This window comes from Chelonoidis abingdonii, chromosome 24 (genome assembly GCF_003597395.2).
Source record: "Chelonoidis abingdonii isolate Lonesome George chromosome 24, CheloAbing_2.0, whole genome shotgun sequence".
Taxonomy (NCBI): domain Eukaryota; kingdom Metazoa; phylum Chordata; order Testudines; family Testudinidae; genus Chelonoidis; species Chelonoidis abingdonii.
This window is the reverse complement of record NC_133792.1, coordinates 16,743,067-16,760,570: the sequence shown is the minus strand read 5'-3', so window position 1 is coordinate 16,760,570 and position 17,504 is coordinate 16,743,067. Positions and strand designations below refer to the sequence as shown.

General features: G+C 41.9%; 2 protein-coding genes across 4 annotated transcripts in view; one reads left to right on the top strand and one right to left on the bottom strand.

Annotated features, from left to right (window-relative positions):
* The window catches only part of AK8 (adenylate kinase 8), a 109,943-nt gene that overhangs the window by 68,140 nt on the left and 24,299 nt on the right, over positions 1-17,504 (top strand). The gene's annotated exons all lie outside the window — the stretch shown is intronic.
* The window catches only part of GTF3C4 (general transcription factor IIIC subunit 4), a 65,948-nt gene continuing 62,673 nt past the window's right edge, over positions 14,230-17,504 (bottom strand). The window contains exons 8-9 of one of the 2 annotated variants that reach the window (XR_004373567.2): positions 16,326-16,578; positions 14,230-14,862 (exon numbers count right to left, since the gene is read on the bottom strand). The gene's annotated coding sequence lies outside the window, so the exon portion shown is untranslated. Of the gene's footprint in view, positions 14,863-15,370; positions 16,579-17,504 lie in introns of those variants that run through there. The other variant, XR_004373566.2, reaches the window with a different exon arrangement.

The window sequence follows — 17,504 nt, the reverse complement described above, 5'->3', positions numbered from 1 at the left end:
TGCAAAACAGGGATTTTTTTTTTTATCATTTGATCTTTACATGGAGCTTTCATATTTCTGCAGCTGATCCCAATGTGGATTAGGGATAATAAACAGCCTATTAATGGAGGCCTGAACTAGGAAATGGAGTTTGAATCAGCAGCAAAATTCAATGGCTGGCAAAGGTTAATAACTCCATTACTACCAGCTCTATTTTTTAGCCGTTTGAAGAGCTAGGTGTTAGCCTTATCTTATTCCTCGTTAATTGAGCTAATAGAATCCCTGTGACCCTACCATGCTGCCATTATCTGAGAGTTTACCAGACATGGACTAGAATACTTATCACTGAATATGTATTCTACAGATGCATTTTCTTTATCAGAAGAAATATTTCTGTAAAGATCAGAACTTCAAATTCTTTTTTTCTCAATGTTTCCTTGCTACCCTCTGTAGCTGTCATAGATATGGAAATGAAGGTAAATGACTTAATATTTTGCGTTGTTAATGAGGAAAAAGGTAAGTCCCCAAATAGTTGTATCGAGAATCCATAAAATGACCCAATTATTCTGGCATGGAAAGTGTTACAAGGGCATTTTTAAAAATATGGGTCTAATTTAAATGCTGGATTATATGTGTTTACAATAGGCATGCTTTTTAACTGATGATATACAAAAATCTGTGATGAATGATGGAGAGGTCAATGTTATAATTTCTCTTCCGATTTGCTCCTCATTTTCACAAGAAAAACACAGAAAAAAAACAAAAAGTTTGGTGATCAAGACATTTAAACCAATATAATAATCTTCACCAACATCAGGGATACAGAGAGAGCGATTGTGAACAGGCACCTTTCCCAAACATCTTTTATAAACACAGGCCACATAGCATACAAAGTCCAAACAGATCACTTTACTGGGCTTTGGCTTTATCAGTAAAAAAAACAACAACAATAAGAATGATAAAGATTAGCACAGCCCTTTTCCCCAAGTTTGGCTGCTTCCAGGGTTCCTTACTCAGCCCACACTCTAGATCCTCTTTTCCTAGAAATCTGCTTCCTCTTCCTTTATATCTGTGTTAGAGATTGGGGCATCTGTCTCACTGAGTCAGCAGACCCCACATAATTCTTTCTCAGCAAGATCAACAGCTGCTAACTGTGTGTGATATTTCAAGCAAACACTGCCAGCCTGTTACATATATATGTAACATATGTATGTATTGCTGTATACATTGCTGTCACATTCAGGGATCCCTTTAGATAAACAGACCACTTGCATTCACAGAGGCAGCTCAGTTGGATACTTTTTGGCACCAACTAATCCCCTATATAGGGCCCTACCAAATTCACAATGGATTGTGGTCAATTTCACTATCATAGGATTTTTAAAATCATAAATTGCATGATTTCAGATATTTAATTATGAAATTTCACAGTGTTGTAACTATAGGGGTCCTGACCCAAAAGAGAGTAGTGGGGGTGTCATAAGGTTATTGTAGAGGGGTCATGGTATTGCCAACCTTACTTCTGCGCTGCTGCTGGTGGCAGCACTGCCTTCAGAGCTGGGTAGCTGGAGAGCGGCAGCTACTGGCTGGGAGTCCAGCTCTGAAGGCAGCGCCATCAGCAGCAGCAGCGCAGAAGTAAGGATGGCATGGTATGGTTCTGCTACCCTTACTTCTGTGCTACTGCTTGCAGTGCTGGGCCCTTGGCCAGCAGTCACCATTCTCTGGCCGCCCATTGCCACCCTTACTTCTGCACTGCTGCTGGTGGTGCTGCCTTCAGAACTGGATACGTGGCCAGCAGCTGCTACTTTCTGGCCATCCGGGTCTGAAGGCAGTGCAGAAGTAAGGGTGGCAATACCATGACCCCCCTACAATAACCTTTCAACCCCCCATCCACCCCCTTTTGGGTCGGGACCCTCCAGTTTGAGAAACGCTGGTTTTCCCTGTGAAAACTGTATAGTATACGGTAAAAGTACACAGAAGACCAGATTTCATGGTGGAGACCAGATTTCATGGTCCATGACATGTTTTTCACAGCCGTGAATTTGGTAGGGCTCTGCCTGTATTTAGTGAGGAGAACTGCACCCAAACCCCTTAACTGGCAGCAGCTGCTCCTTGCCCAGAGAGGTGTGGATTTCTGTGGCCTGGATAGCAGAGGGGAATCTATTTTTTCCACTCTTTGTCTCACTCTGGCTTCCTGCAGACTTGGCCACCTTAGCAGGAGACAACAAGTGTGCGGCAAGAGTGATGCCTCACACTCCCAGTAGCAATGAGGAATACTGTCATAAAGTCATGGAATTTAAGGCCTGAAAGCATCACCATATTATCTAGTCCGGCTGTGTATCACAGGCCACCAGTACCACCCAGCACCTGCACATTAGACTAAGGTATTGCAGTCCCCAAGAGACTGTTATTTTGGGTCACAGGGAGAGAATAGGAGGGACCTATTTACAACAATGTCTGAGGCCCCTGCAATAGCAGGGAAATATTAAATGAGATGTACTCAGATGATCCTGGCAAGTGACCTGCATCTCATGCTGTAGAAGAAGGCGAAAATCCTACCAAGTCACTGCCAATTTTATATGGGGGAAAATTACTTCCTGAGCCCACATATGGCAATCTGCTAGACCCTCAGCATGTGAGCAAGCATCAGGCAGCCTAGCACCGGGGAGAGAGAGAATGCTCGGTGCCACCTCAGCCCACCAGCCCACCTCATTCAGGGTCCGAGGGATCTTTATTACAACAGAGATGCATGTAGTTAAATGAGATGATGATGCCTTCTCTGCACCTCTAAACCTGACAACCCTTGCTTTTGACCTTTCCTTCCTTCCTCTTTCCCCATCCACCGTCAAGGATCATCCTTCTTCACCAGAGAACATTTGTAATTGTCTCCCGTCCTCCACAGCATTTCCTCCTAAGAAAAAACAACAGACAAAGAGAGAGAAAGGTGGCAAGGGTAGGAAACCAGTCAGAAAGATAACGCCTTCATCCTCATAGGAAGGGAAAGTCTCCTCCTCCTCTTTTGTTCCTCTGGAAACTGCGAGACTCTTTGACTCAGGTGACTTGGACAAACTGATTTTGAAGATTGCTAAAATGCTGAAGATTGAGGAGACATACAGCAAGTCATTTGATGCTCCCCAGAGAGACCCCCCTCTAAATGAAAAAGCATAAGGGAAAACAATCGGTTCTAATTCTTGAATCTTTAAAAGATAATGTAGATTCTAAATGGTTCTCAAGGAAGAAGAGACCTGCTAGCAAACTTTTCTGAAACTTTATAAAGTCACAAAGGATAAAAGGATTAAATTTTGTTCTATTGCTAAAGTAGATTCTATCACCTCTTCCCTTGGTAGAATAACACTAATCCCAGTTGAAGCGATTTCTCCCAAGGGAACTAGTGGATAAAAAAAAATCTGAGCATTCCCCCCCAAAAAGATTGATGCCTTTCTGCAGCTCTTGATGCAGCTACTGTATGACCTGTCATAACGGTGCTGGTGCCCACCTCTTGCAGGTGCCTGCTCTCTGGCCGATATGTGCCTGCAATCACTCAGTCTTGAATGGGGTGGCAACCCCCTCTTGCAAGCACCTCTCCCAGAGGCCAAACTGTTCTTTGGCGGGTCTTCAGTGACTCAGCCCTCTGGCCGAGTCACACACGCTGTCCCCACTTCTGGGGTATGCAGTCTCTAGTTCTTGTTCATGGCCCTGATATGGGGCTGTAGCGCCAAGGCTTCCTCTCCAGAGGCACTGCTTTCTTTAACAGCCCACCAGGGGCCCATGTTGGTACACTCGCTTGGTGTCCTTTCAGCAGCCCTCTCCTGGGCTCAGTCTTCAACCAGATCAGGAGGACCATCATGGTACCCTCACCTGCTCTGGCTAGGTTCTGGGCTCAGTCTTCTGGGCTCAGCCAGCTGCACTAACCTGTTCATGGTCCTGCTGCTCTTCTAGCTAGCCAGCCCCCCAGTCCTCCATTTTTGAGCTCTAGGCAGCGACTGACTGCTCTGTCTCTGCTGCCTGGTTCCTTTTATATGGTCCATCTGGCCCCTGATTGGTCTCTCCTGCAGCCACTCTAGGCTATCTCAAAGACTTCTCCCCTGCTCTTTGCTGGGGCGAGGGTGAGGCAGGGCCGAGAAGCCTCCATCAGGGAGCCTCCAGACCTAACCCACCTGTGCTGTCACCTTCAGGGCCTCTCTGTCTGGGGGTAAAGCCATTAATATGTGTTCAGAATCTAGAATCAAGCATAACAAAATCAGTAGAGAGTCTCTGAATCTTCATAATGCCCTTTCACTTATGGAGGATGCTGCACATGTTATCATGAGATTCACCTTTGTTCTTGGCTCTGTTCTAGTGTGGCTAGAGGGCATAGCTGGCTTTGGAAACTCATCTGATACAGGCTGCCGTTGATGGTAATGGAAAAGCAATGTATTCTTATTCAGCTAGTCTAATCATCTGATTTGTACTTTTCCTCCCTTAACTCTCCTTGCTTAGGTTACCAGAAAATCAGGACAGACAGAGCCAGCAAGTGTACTCCTAATAGCTCTTTACTAACCCCACAGAACTTGGTTCACCAAAGTCTCCCGGTTTGGTCCACATTAATTTTAGTCTCGGTGACTTTTTGACTCAGAATCCAACGAGATGCCAGTATCCCAAGATGTTATTTTAGGCATTGTCATTTGAAATAGTAAGTGCAGGCTGAAAATTTCAGCTAAGCTTACTTGCTACTTTTAACTAGCCAGTCTCAGTTAAGTTTGCTGTATGCCCAAAGTTGTCATGTAGCATCACTCCATTTCTTGAAATGTAGCATTGATAGAATTGATCAACTAACATAAGATGTACTGAAGTCTTCTACTGTGACAGATCTGATCATTTCTTCTTAGAAAAACTAGGCCAGCAATTTTTAAGATTAATTTTTCATCTTTAATTTCCTCATCCCTTCTAGAATTAACAAAAATATCTGATATTTGCTAGTCTGATTGTAGATGTTTTAGAAAGCTTTCATAAGGAAGCAACTCGAGGCAAGAATTGACTGGAACCAAAAAATTTTTTGGCAAATATTAATTGGGATGGAGAAACATCAAATGTATTATGAGGTAGCATTCTAATCTTCTGGGTACTGATCCTGCAAGAGACCAAATGCTCATTGACTAAGTTGATGGGAGTTTTGTCTCTGTAAGAATGGTGGGATGAAGCCCATAGTAACTGAGAAACAGTAGTAGGACAAGGAAGGCTATCCCATTAGTTTCAGCATATTGGACTGTTGACATTTTATCTTTTATCTCCAGTGTTTGTGCTAGAAAAAGTCTGGTGAATATTATTCTGAGTGAATGTGGAAAGGTCATCCTTGCTTCTGGGTGGGTTAAAACTTAGTTTATGAAAGTCTGTTACTACATTTGCTGTCTGCCTTTGAGGGCACAGGGGCAATTACTTTTGAAGCAACTACGTCAAAAATGTACATTACCTTTGAACCTCATGGCTGCCAGCTCCCAGAACTTTGGGAATAAAAACATAGGGTCAGATTCTGCCAACTGTACTCATCTTGAGTAGGATCTCAAATACTCCTTTGTAATCAATGGGACTATTCCTAGAGGAAGGCACTACTCAAAGCGAGTAGTGCTGACAGAATCTGGGCCACAGTGAAATCCACCTACAGAGCAGGGAATACGTGGCTTTTACTTAGGATCCTAAAATTGTCTGTTTAGAGCTGAAAATTTGGAAAGATGAATGCATCCTTCTGCAGCAAATACAATTCAGATGGGATGGTTAGAACTGTCAAGTGATACTGCATGTTGAATGGAAACTAGTTTGTTATTACCATGAGGATTAACAAGCCTAATCTACATTAAAACACCAATGGATTTACTGATGTTTGCCTTGCAACTAGATATTTGCTCAGTATTTTCTAGCAGGTAAGTGCAGGATAATTTAAGACTGAGGTCAGAAATATTGTTACAGCTGTTATTGTAGGAAAGATATCGTTGGAGCATTTTTCCCTTCTTACAGCGTCGTTGGGCCTGACTCTTGATTACTTTGCATCTCATGCGGTCACTTACACATGTAAACTGCCACTATTCTAATTTGGTACTACTTCACACACACTTCGGATAGGTGATGCAAGATTGTGATATGTAAGTCTCATATTTTCTGTCCTTAAATGCTTTATATTTACAAGTTCTCTATTAATGCTGTTTTTCTCTCTTAGTATGGCATAGGCTGAATTTTGAACCAGGTTTGCTTCTTTTCCATACAGACCTGCTATGATCCCAATTTTTTTCTAAAACTATTTGTTTCCAAGAAGCTTATGGGCTTCTTAAAAGCAGTGTTACACATTGTACAGATCAGCAAAACTGAGATAATTAAATTACCTTTGGATTCTAATCCTTATAATATGAACTCTGATAAATATCCCACTAATGTGTGTGCTTGTAGTCTTGTTGTAGCCTTTTTGATCCTAGGATATGAGACAGACAAGGTACATAAGATAATATCTTTTATTGGACATACACTGACCTGAAAAAGAACTTTGTGTGTAGTTTGAAAACTTATACTTCCCACCAACAAAAGTTGGTCCAATAAAAGATATTACTCTACAAACCTTGTCCCACTGATATGTTCTAAATTAATGAGTCTGAGACATCTCACAGGACATCAGGTTAATGTTTAGCAGAGAGCAGACCACAAAATACTTGGCATTTGATTTAAGTATTGATGAATAAATATCACCAGTGTTAGTAAATATAAGACCGAACAGTTAACAAACTAATTCCCAGGCTAAGGACAAAGGACCAACTTCCTCTCTAGTGTAACTGCGGTGAAGTCAGTGGACTTGCAGTAGACAAGAATTCAGCCCCCATGGTTCAAAAAACAGAGAATTTAAAGAACTGTGTTTTTCCTCAACCATATCATACTTTGGGAGTCTTCAGATTTCACTTCAATTATCTGTCTTTCTTAGGGCTATGTAATAAAGCATTGAAATGTTGATGCCTGCATTACACTTAAGAATTTTTTAGCTCAAATACAAGTTGCAGGTGTTTGAAAGCTTTTAGAGACTTTTTTTAATGCTCTTTCCCCTTCCAAAAAAAGACAACTTTAGGACAGAATTCTTTCTCCAGTTACACCTGTGTAACCTCTGTAACGAGGGCTGCATACACATAACTGGAGCAGAATTTAATCATTAGTTTTTATAGCTTTGTCACAAATGTAAATACAGCTTGAAAATGCACTGTCCAGTTCTTTTAATTTCAGTTTGAGACTATTACTAGAAGTTCAGTTATAGTGACATCAAAGAGCATGATGGTTTGAATTCCTGCATGTGGTATTGAGTTGTATTTATTTTAAAAAAAGAAATTGTAAATAAATTTCTGGAATGCATCCTGCTCACTGGCTTTTAAAGAGCATCTTATTCTGTTAGACATGCTATCTTATACGCTGAGTCTGCAATCCTTACTATTGTTCAGTAGCAGTAACTCAAGTGAACAGTCCTATAAAAGTCAAAGGAATTTGCCTGAGTTAAGGTTCCAGAATTGGGCCCCTAAGCATCTTGACATGAGAAATTTTGGACCAGATCAGTTTTCAATCTGTCTTTTGTGCACCCTGTTTCCATACATTTGCATTACAAACATGTGGTGTTAAAAGGTCCAGCTTTCAAACTCTCCCATCTAGGAGTACCTCATGTTAGCTTCCAATGGTTTGTTAAGCATCATGTTATTGTGGTGTTCGGTGTATGAGAGCTCTATCTTCAAGCAGAATGATATTTTAAATTACTGCCTCACGGACAATTTCTGCAGCAGTTCCTATGTTTCTCATAGTGATATCGTCCTTTCCCCCCCCCATCTGACCCTGCTATAGATTTCAACTATTGTTTAACCTTGTTGATGTTTTGTCTATATTTGCTTTAACCAGATGCCCCTCTTTGCTTGCAGCACTGGGACTTGTCCCCTCTCTCCTATCAACAATAATTAGCCTTGTAAGAGTAATGGAAGAAATCGTGTCTAATTACCCTGTTGAAGGCCCAATTATGTTATTAACATTCGTGGGCTATAAGCTAATGATGAAGAGAGCCTCTCATTTGCATAGCATTAAGATAATTGAGCTGGAAGCTATGGGGCAGATAGTGGTGATGATAGCAGGATTCTATTACAGAATGGATAATGATGACCAGAGCAGGATGATTCACCTGACAGGTTTATTAATTAACAGCTATCTGATTACCTAGAAGGAATGGCAAGTGGCAACCCTTCTGAAAGGCTTGCTTTCTATTTTTTTAATGAAAGATGCTGTATCAGTGCTAATATTCTAGTGTAATTTATGGTAATGACAGAGCAAGCCCTTTATTTGAGGCCTGTATAGGAACCTATTCTGGGACCAACCAGCCCTAGCAAAAATGGCTTATGATTTTTTAGTCCTTCTAAACATACTTTATTCTGCACAAACAAATACAATGCGAGTGACGTTGCTTAAGCCATGTGCACAGTTCCCTTAGAAAATTTAACAATTCAGTATTTTCTGGGAGTTTTACCTTTGTAAAGACTGCAGGATTTGGCTCTGTAAAAATGTTGCCTTGATTACTGGTTTCAGAGGGAGAATTCTTGTGATTTAATTATTGTAAACCTGAGGCTCTGTGGATTGTCCTGCTTTGTATAAATTGGGAGAGGAGATGACCTTATCCTACATTTAACCATAGATACAACTTTAAAGCATGTAGATTTTCTTTCTTTAGAACATTGCTCAGGGTGAAAATCTGGTTTTTTATTTTTTCAGTAGCTTTCAAATTCTATCCAAACATAGATTCATAGATTCAAAGGCCAAAAGGGACCATTTTTATCATCTAGTCTGACCTCCTGTATAATACGGGCCATAGAACTTCCCCAAAATAATTCCTTGAGCAGATCTTTTGGACATACATCTAATCTTGATTTTAAAAATGCTGGTGATGGAGAATCCACCATGACTCTTGCTAAATTGTTCCATTGATTAATTACTCTCAACTTTAAAAATTTACAACATGAATTTCCAGTCTCAATTTGGTCTAGCTTCATCATCCAGCCACTGGATCGCGTTATACTTTTCTGTACTAGATTGAAGAGCCCATTATGAAATATTTGTTCTCCATATAGATATTATAGGCTGTAATCAAGTCACCCAATAACCTTCTCTTTGTTAAGCTAACATAATGTCACTCGCAATAAGGACTGGAGGTAGACCAAAGTAGTAGTACTGACCACCACTAAATTAGATGGGAACTCGGAGGGCTTCCATTTTAGACTTTTTTAAGGAGCTATATTCTCTAAACACAAACATTGCTCCAGATTTAAAGTTAGTCTTGTTATAGCTCTGTCTCCTATTACAACCGTATTTTCTACTTTTACCAATTGATCCCTTCCAGAGGAAGTCTTCTAATTCTCCATCTTCCAGAATGGAAAATATAAGAACCAGCCCAAACCTAACTTCAAATACCAAGTGCTCCTCTATCTGAAAACAAGATTGGTTCTGCAACTAACCAGTCCCCTATCTTTGCTGCTAGCCTTTAAAAATTCATGATGAGATCTTGTTAGTCTCCATTGGGCTAGCTGATGGCTTTTAAACCGTGTGAGCTCCAGGCTTTCCCCAGTGGCTGAGTTACACAGTGCATCCTGAACAGCCTCTGACTGGACAAGTTTCAGAGAAGATTGAAGATTTTAAACTTTAAGCCCCTCTTTTATCAGTGAAAATGGCAGTAAACTAAGAAATTATATGAGGCCTGATTATTTGGGTCTCAGTAGTAATCGGATTAGGAAGAGCAGGAGATGTATTGACAAAGTACCTTCTCCATTATTTTACTACTGCAGAACATTCTTAAATCAGAAATTCTCCTTGGATTCTGTTTATGAGATTTGTTTTGTTTGGTAAAAGGGAAACAAAAATATCCAACCATATTAATCCAATTTGGAATAACACTGGACTTTCAAGCTAATCAGAGCTGGTTCTGACATTATAAATGATTACTGAGGCTGACTAACTGGTCCACTGGATCCCTCTGTAATGGGTCTAAATCATTAGAGGAGCTCATGATGAAAAGGAGGAAAGGAAAATGCCTGGATAACTAAAGATGAAACAAATGAGCTTGCAAAGAGCTCTTAGAAATAGCTAACAGTCTGATCATTTTATCAGTGGTTATGACTAGCAGCTGCAAGCACAGAATAAAAAAATCCAACTGTTAAAATGCATTGGGAGAGAATTCCTTTCTGTAGCTGTGCACAGGTGTGGGAGATGTTAATTAAGTGGTGAAAAAAGTGTATATGTAACATTTACAAGGTGTTTTTTTGATCTCCTCTTCCTGGCATGTGATGGTACAAATCCAAATGTCCATATTTGTGTGTAAATTACATAAAATGGTTGTTCAAGGATCACAATATAATGAGTGAGTAGTGGCTTAGCCTGAATTTAAACCCAGAATCTCTCTAGTTCTCATTATCTTGCTTTAATCACTAACCTGCAAAGCCAGTGTTGGATAGAAATATCTTTACTATATAAATTAGTTTTCTTATAAGGCATTCTGTAGCTCACTACAATGGCTTACTGTATAATGTAGACAAACATAGCATCAAGCCAAGATTTGATAGATCAGGAATTATGTATTTAATTCAGAGTTGTGTACAGAGTGCTCATAAAATCTTGATCATGATAGAGGGGCCAATAAACATTTGGGAACATAAATATTTCTGTAGGAAATGGCTTTGTGAAACATTTAGTTGTTGAGTAATAAGAAGAACAGAGAAAATCAGGTGAGTAGAAATCTCTAGGTACTAATCTGATGGGTTATATATGTTGCAATGATAATAATATTGAGAGAGAAATTTTATGGGACTAGAGGCATCAAATACATAGAGCCCTGCACTTTTTACTAATGTCTTCATCTCCCTATACTTCGCCCTACGTACAAGAATAGCACTCATTGCTGCCCCAATATGTGTCTTTAAAGGCAGTATGGTAAAGGATAAGGTGGGAGTACTAACTAGTCACTGCTGTTTGCATGACCTGGGGCACAAAATCTGGAGTGAGGACAAAAGCCCCATGAAAAATGTGAGCTGCCTCTGGTATTTCCACAAAGACAGGCACACCCTGATATCTTATACAGGAGAAGGAAGAAGTCATGATCCAGAAATGCTGTCCTCAGTGACTGGTGAATTAAAGAACCCGCTCCTCCTCCTGACTGACGTAGTTAAACTGACCTAATTTTCTAGTGTAGACCAGGACTCATTCCCATAAGGGAAGGGAAATAAGCTCCACTGGTATAAGGCTTCTTTATGCTGGTATAAGTGCACCCACACAAGGACTTGTACCGGTATAATTATTTAAGTAAGGAAATCACACCCCTAACTGAAATAGTTATCTCGGTACAAATACTGTGTATCATTCAGGTATAATAAATAGTCCAAAATAGAAACAATAGAGGCAAAATACGGATATAGATTTGTATCTGCTGCTCATAAAAAATCTTTTTCTTTTCCAGGAGAAATATTTCAGTGTGTATGGTTTCCTGGAATATAGCCAGATAGCAGAATATAGTAAATTCCCCAGGATCCAGGCCATGAGGTGAAGTGAGTGAATTAGGATTTGGAATGAGCCCTTCATCCATTATGTGGTGCAGTGACACTGGTAAATGATATGATGGTTCCCATGATAGATACAGGAGAGCTGTGTATCAGTATAACCTGGTCTTTCTGATTCCTAATGGAAGAAAAAGACTAAAAGGGGAAGCAGACATGACCTTGTCACCCTCGGGTAGAGATCTCCTCTATAATTTCTCGCTGTTCCATGACTTCCACTGGTGATTAGAAAGATCAGATAGGCCTAGACCAGGAGTCTAGGCCAGGGGTCGGCAACCTCTGGCATGCGGCTCGCCAGGGTAAGCATCCTGGCGGGCCGGGCCAGTTTGTTTATCTGCCGTGTCACCAGGTTCAGCTGATCGCGGTTCCCACTGTCCATGGTTCACGGTCCCAGGCCAATGGGGGCTGTGGGAAGCGGTGCGGGCGAGGGATGTGCTGGCTGCAGCTTCCCGCCACCCCGATTGGCCTGGGACGGTGAACCGCAGCCAGCGGGAGCTGCGATCGGCCGAACCTGCCAACGCGGCAGGTAAACAAACTGGCTCGGCCTGCCAGAGTGCTTACCCTGGCGAGCCGCGTGCCAGAGGTTGCCGACCCCTGGCCTAGACTAAGGTGAATTTGATCTCTCCAGGTTGGGCCAAGCAATGCTTCCAAGAAAAATTGCCCAACTCCCTCAACCCCATCCCTCTCAAACTGGAAAAGGCCTGGGGCCCCAACTTGTGTTCATGGGTAACAGTCCTCTTAGCAAGGAGTTTGTCATTCTTTCTGACTTTCCTTGCTCCCAAGAGGAGAATCTAGGTTCTCTCAAGGGCTGGATATGCCTTTGAATTTCATCTCCAGTTACATACAGGACAACAAAATGACACACATCAGTGCAGCGTAAGTCTCAAAAAGGAGCACTATGTGGAAAGAGGGACCAATCCCCCACGGATTGGGAGGTTTATGCATAGCAGTAACAGTTCCCTAATAAAGGGACTTGAAGAAAATAACAAATGAGATTTGACTTGGCAAAATACAAGTTAATGCACGTAGGGGGAAATAATGTGAACTCTTTAGGGAGGCAAACTCCGACCGATGTCAGACATTTGAACTATTCCACTAGGAGACTAGCTGGCATTGTGGGGCTTCAGTTAAAGAACAAGGGACAGTGATTCTGAGTACACTGTGGAAAGCAATCTACAGGCAGTATTTGTTACAGGGGAAGGTCTGCATGGTAAAATAATAAACACATGAGAATTTCAGGGGAAATGATGCTTTGTCTTTCTCTCTTTCCCCTTTCTCTCGGCTTTTCTAGAATGTCCATTATGCTTGTGTATAGGTACCGATCCAGCTAGGCAACACTGAGAAAGATATTTTTAAAGAATCACTCTTAAATATTTTAAATGACCAAATTGTAGAACAAAACATTCTGGCAACACAACTAGCACTCCTGTCAGTATGTGGGCTGAAAAATAAGAAAAGAGCCAGTAAAAAAACCTCAAGTTGGGAATAGCTAATTGGGATAGAAGTAATGTTTTGGCTTCAGATTTTTCAGGGCTGTAGAGAAAAATAGAATAAGATTAGAAAATATTTGTCCATCTTGTATGACAGATGTGGGGGAAAACGTTGTCATTTGTTATGTTTTTTTTGTCCTCCTAAAACAGCAGCAGGAATGAGCTGGCAGGCACAGAGAAATGCAGTTAGCAAGAATAATGGGAGTTGAAAGCTTGACCTTTGGTGATGGAAATTTGATATGAAAAAAGGGCTTTTGATAATTTCCCCATCCAATCAGATAAGGGAGACATCTTGATCCTGTTTCCTTATTTGCATGCTGACTGATCTCATTTGAAAACCCAATCATTGAGAAATATTGGGAAGTCACCAGAAGTGTTACAAGTAAGGAGATGTTTTATCTGAAAGGTCTGCAGGATGTCATCTTCTGTTTTTCACTCCAGCGGGCTGATCTCTTCTTCTTGGTTCCATGTTTTTATTGGCAGGATGAGTCGAACATATTGAAATGCAAATAGCCATTTCCATACTGACCCAAAATATAGGATTTTTTTTATGATTGATTGTATCGAGGGCACTTCAAAAACAACAAAGAAAATAATTTCTGCAGTGCTTCTTATTTCATGGCACTGTCGTATTCTGATGTCTCCTGTCAGCAATCATTGGCAGAGAGCAATTTGTGTGTGTGTCCCACTTTCATCTTTCCCTGATTAAGTTGGAATCTCCAGGGCTACTTGTTGATGCAGTTTCCCATTTCTGGGAATGGTGTGTCAGGTCATTTAGCTTATGTCTAAAGAGTCTTGGAAGTTTCCTCCCTTGGATGTCATAAGGCATTGAAAGAGTAAAATTGATATTTAATGTATCTTGACAAGTTGCAGATCTGATTACCCAGTAATAGGTTTAGTTCCAAACCTACCCATACAGCTCCCAGGGTTTAAACTGTATCTTAACTAGCCACCTGATTATGTAGCAATTCAGATTTCAGATCTTAGGCACTGCCCGCTTAAGGGAGTTTTAGCTCCACCTTTATTCTCCCAAATAAACAGGCTAGCCAGGCATTTTTTCCTAAACAAGCAATTGAATTTCCATTCTACTCAACTAGGCAGTGGGGTTAATGGCAAACTTTCCTGTTGTGTAACTGGTATCGTCATTCCTTACTCCAGAGCCCACCTGCTAGGCTTACCTTGCATCACTCGGCTGACCCAGAAACTGAGGATAAAGTAACCACTTCAACATTGGCCTGTATTTAAATATCTCTGACTAAAACAAATGGTGTAAAGTTTTCTTTGACACAGAGCCTTGCTAACTTCAGTGAGGCTATGGGTGTGCAAGCCAGCACAGAATTTGGCCCTATATACTTAAAAGAAAAGTCAGCTGTTATATTAAAGTCTGCCCCGCAGTTATTTAAATCAAAGCAGCAAATGAAATCACTAGAAGGGACCCCAAACATATCTATTACAAAACAGGACAGCTCTGTCCTATGTCTAGTCAATGGGTTTGATTTGAGACCTCCAGATTCTAATAGCAGGTTTGCCGACAAATCCATCGGACTAAATAGTGAGTGTACAGCCCTACCTCTCCAAACAGTGATTCTGAGTGCTGCCTGCACACATCAGAACATGAATCTGATTCGCTTCATGGGCTCAACATTCCACTTTTTGGGGTTGCTTTAAAAAAGTATGATTTATCCAGTTGTTTTTCTGCCAGGATCTTGTTCCACCCTCTCTTACTCTTGCAGGGCCTTTTTTGAAACACCCCTGTGCATCAGTTCTCCTTTGCCCTGCAGTGTTGGAATAGAGTCCTTTTGATTAAATAATCCATCCTGAAATACAGATCTTGCATTTTCAATTGCAAATGTAAACTCCTGAATTCACTGGTTTTTGGCTGCTCCCCATTTCTCTAGCCCCTCAGCTGTCTGACTTTGATTTGTCTCTCTGTAATAGTATCTATCTGGGGCTGGGTAATGGTTAGTGACAATGCTTTGTAGTTTAATTGGCAAGGGGAATGAGACATTAACCCAGGAGCCCTCTATCACCCCACCCTTGCTCTTGCATTGACATATTTTGGCCAATATTGTGGCTTTCCAGTAGGAACATGTTCAGATCCGTCTACCAAACTCCACTGGGTGTCCTATGTCTTGTGCCAAAGACTTAAATCCCATTTACACTGCAAAATAACCATGTTTAAACATGGTTGTGGCCAAATTGTTACGAATATTACTTCTTTTAAGAATTAGACTAGATATTTACCAGGGTATTAACATAATTTTTTCTGTCTGCACAAGCAAGGAAAAAGCATATTATAGCATGTCTTGGACAAAACCATGTTTAGAGGGTATTTTTGTAATATAGATGGGGCATAAGGTAGAACCTCCACCCCAATGTAGCCAGTAAAGGTAACCCATATAGTTGGAGGAGTATCCTGAGGAATTGCAGCATTGCATTTCCCATCTCCAGCCAGCTTGGGGAGTGAAAGATCAAGTTAATGTCAAAGTCAAATTCCACCAGACATGGTATTACATTGTACAACTGCTAGACCACCAAACAAGCCTGAGTTCATTATATCGAACACTGCATACTATAGGTCCTAGATTGATGTGACCAGATTGTAATCCCAGCAGGAACCATCATATTCTGGTGCTTTGAGCATTGGTCAGGAAATCAGGAACTCCTGTGTTCTAATCAGGGTGTGCCTCCGACTCACTGGGTAGACATGAGAAAGTCACTTAAATGCTCTTGACCATTGGTTTTCAAACTAGGGAGTGCAACAAAGTTATTAAGGGCCGCGAGGTAGGGGGCAGAGCTGCGGTGTGCCAGGGCAGGGCAGTAGTGGAGAGAGCACACAGGGAGTACCTGGGGAGGGTGCGGGAACACAGCCCACTCAGCCCTGCCCCACCACAGCAGCAGCTTGGTCCTCTCCTGCTCTACCTCTTACAGACTGCTGGGAACTTCTTGCATGCTCTCCTTGTTGCTGCCCTGCCTAGGGTTCCTGGCCAGGTGCAGCCCCATGTATTTTAAACTCCCTGGAGCCTGCAGGAGCAAGAGGCTCTTGGCGAGGTGAGGGAGGGAGTGGATCCCTGTTCTGCTCTGAGCCACACTGCCTTTGGGCTCCAGCTGGGGTCCTGTTGCTACCCTAGGTGTGAGCCACCCATGGCCTTTAATGATTCACTTTCTGCCTCAGACAGGCGGGAAGTTGAAGGGCACAGCAAAAGAAAAGTTAGGGAACCTCTGTTCTAGACCTAATACCGAGGTGATGTGTAAGGCAGTGTAATTTATGTTTCCTTACATTCCCTTGCAGAGCTGGCTGGCTTTGCAGGGACCAGGATCCAACCTTTCATGAGAAACACCCCCCGCTCCACAAGATGTCTCCTCAGTGAATGGATGTAGAGGGTCTTTCTCCATTCTGTCATATACTGAATCAGTCTTCTGTTCTGTCTTTATTCACAGACAGAGCGATCCCGTCTTTTATAATGTTCCCTTTTACCTCCATGTGGTGTCGATTGTTTGTAGTTGGCTTTGAAGGTTTTCCATGGACTATTCTGGGATGGGGCAAGGGTAGGCAGTTGAATAATACATTACATCATCAGCTAGCGCGGGAGCGGTGACGACTCCCTCCCACTTCAACAGGTCTCACTGAGACATATGATTCCCTGCTAACTAACCTATACTCCAAGACCATAAGGGCATAATTTTCAATATAGGTACATTATTCCTTAAATATTACCCATAAACACATCTCACAATGATTATAGGTATTAATAAGTTACAAGCTTTCAGTAGAGACCTCACAAGTTACCCTTCATGGATAATACCATGAAAATGCTGTATTCAGTGTAGTGAGTTTGTCAGGTCTGAGACAAGAGCTGCTTGTAGAGAACAATGACTCCTTTGCCTATGGGTACCGACAATGGCGATCTGTGTCCCGGGTTGGGGTGGGAGTTGAGAGAGACCCACACTCATCTGGACCTACTGACTCCTCCTCTAACATTCTGCTAAGGGCTCTCTCTTGTGGGTTTGTCTGTGGAAGGAGATGATCCAGACCATAGTAACTCACAGCGGGGTTGTAAAAATCATGTAGTTAATGTTTGCACTGCACTTTGAAAATATAAGACATTGAGAGTATGTCTGTGCTACAAACCTAAGTCAACCTATATTAGGTTGACTTATAGCTGCGGTGGTGCACATCTGTCCATACTATCCTGCTTGGGTCAGTGGTCCACATCCTCACCAGGAGTGCTTCCACCGACCTAAGAGAGACAGTGCAGGGAGCTGACAGGCTCCTGGCAGGCTTCTCCCCCCTACCCACCACATTCCCCAGAGGGAGTGCAGGAAGCTGTCTGGGGCTTCTCCACTACCTTCGTCCACCCCCCGCTCCTGCCATGAAATTGACAGGACAGCTGATGTGTGTTGCCCTAACTACACCAACATAAGCCTTATGCCTCTTGTGGAGGTGGAGTTATTATGT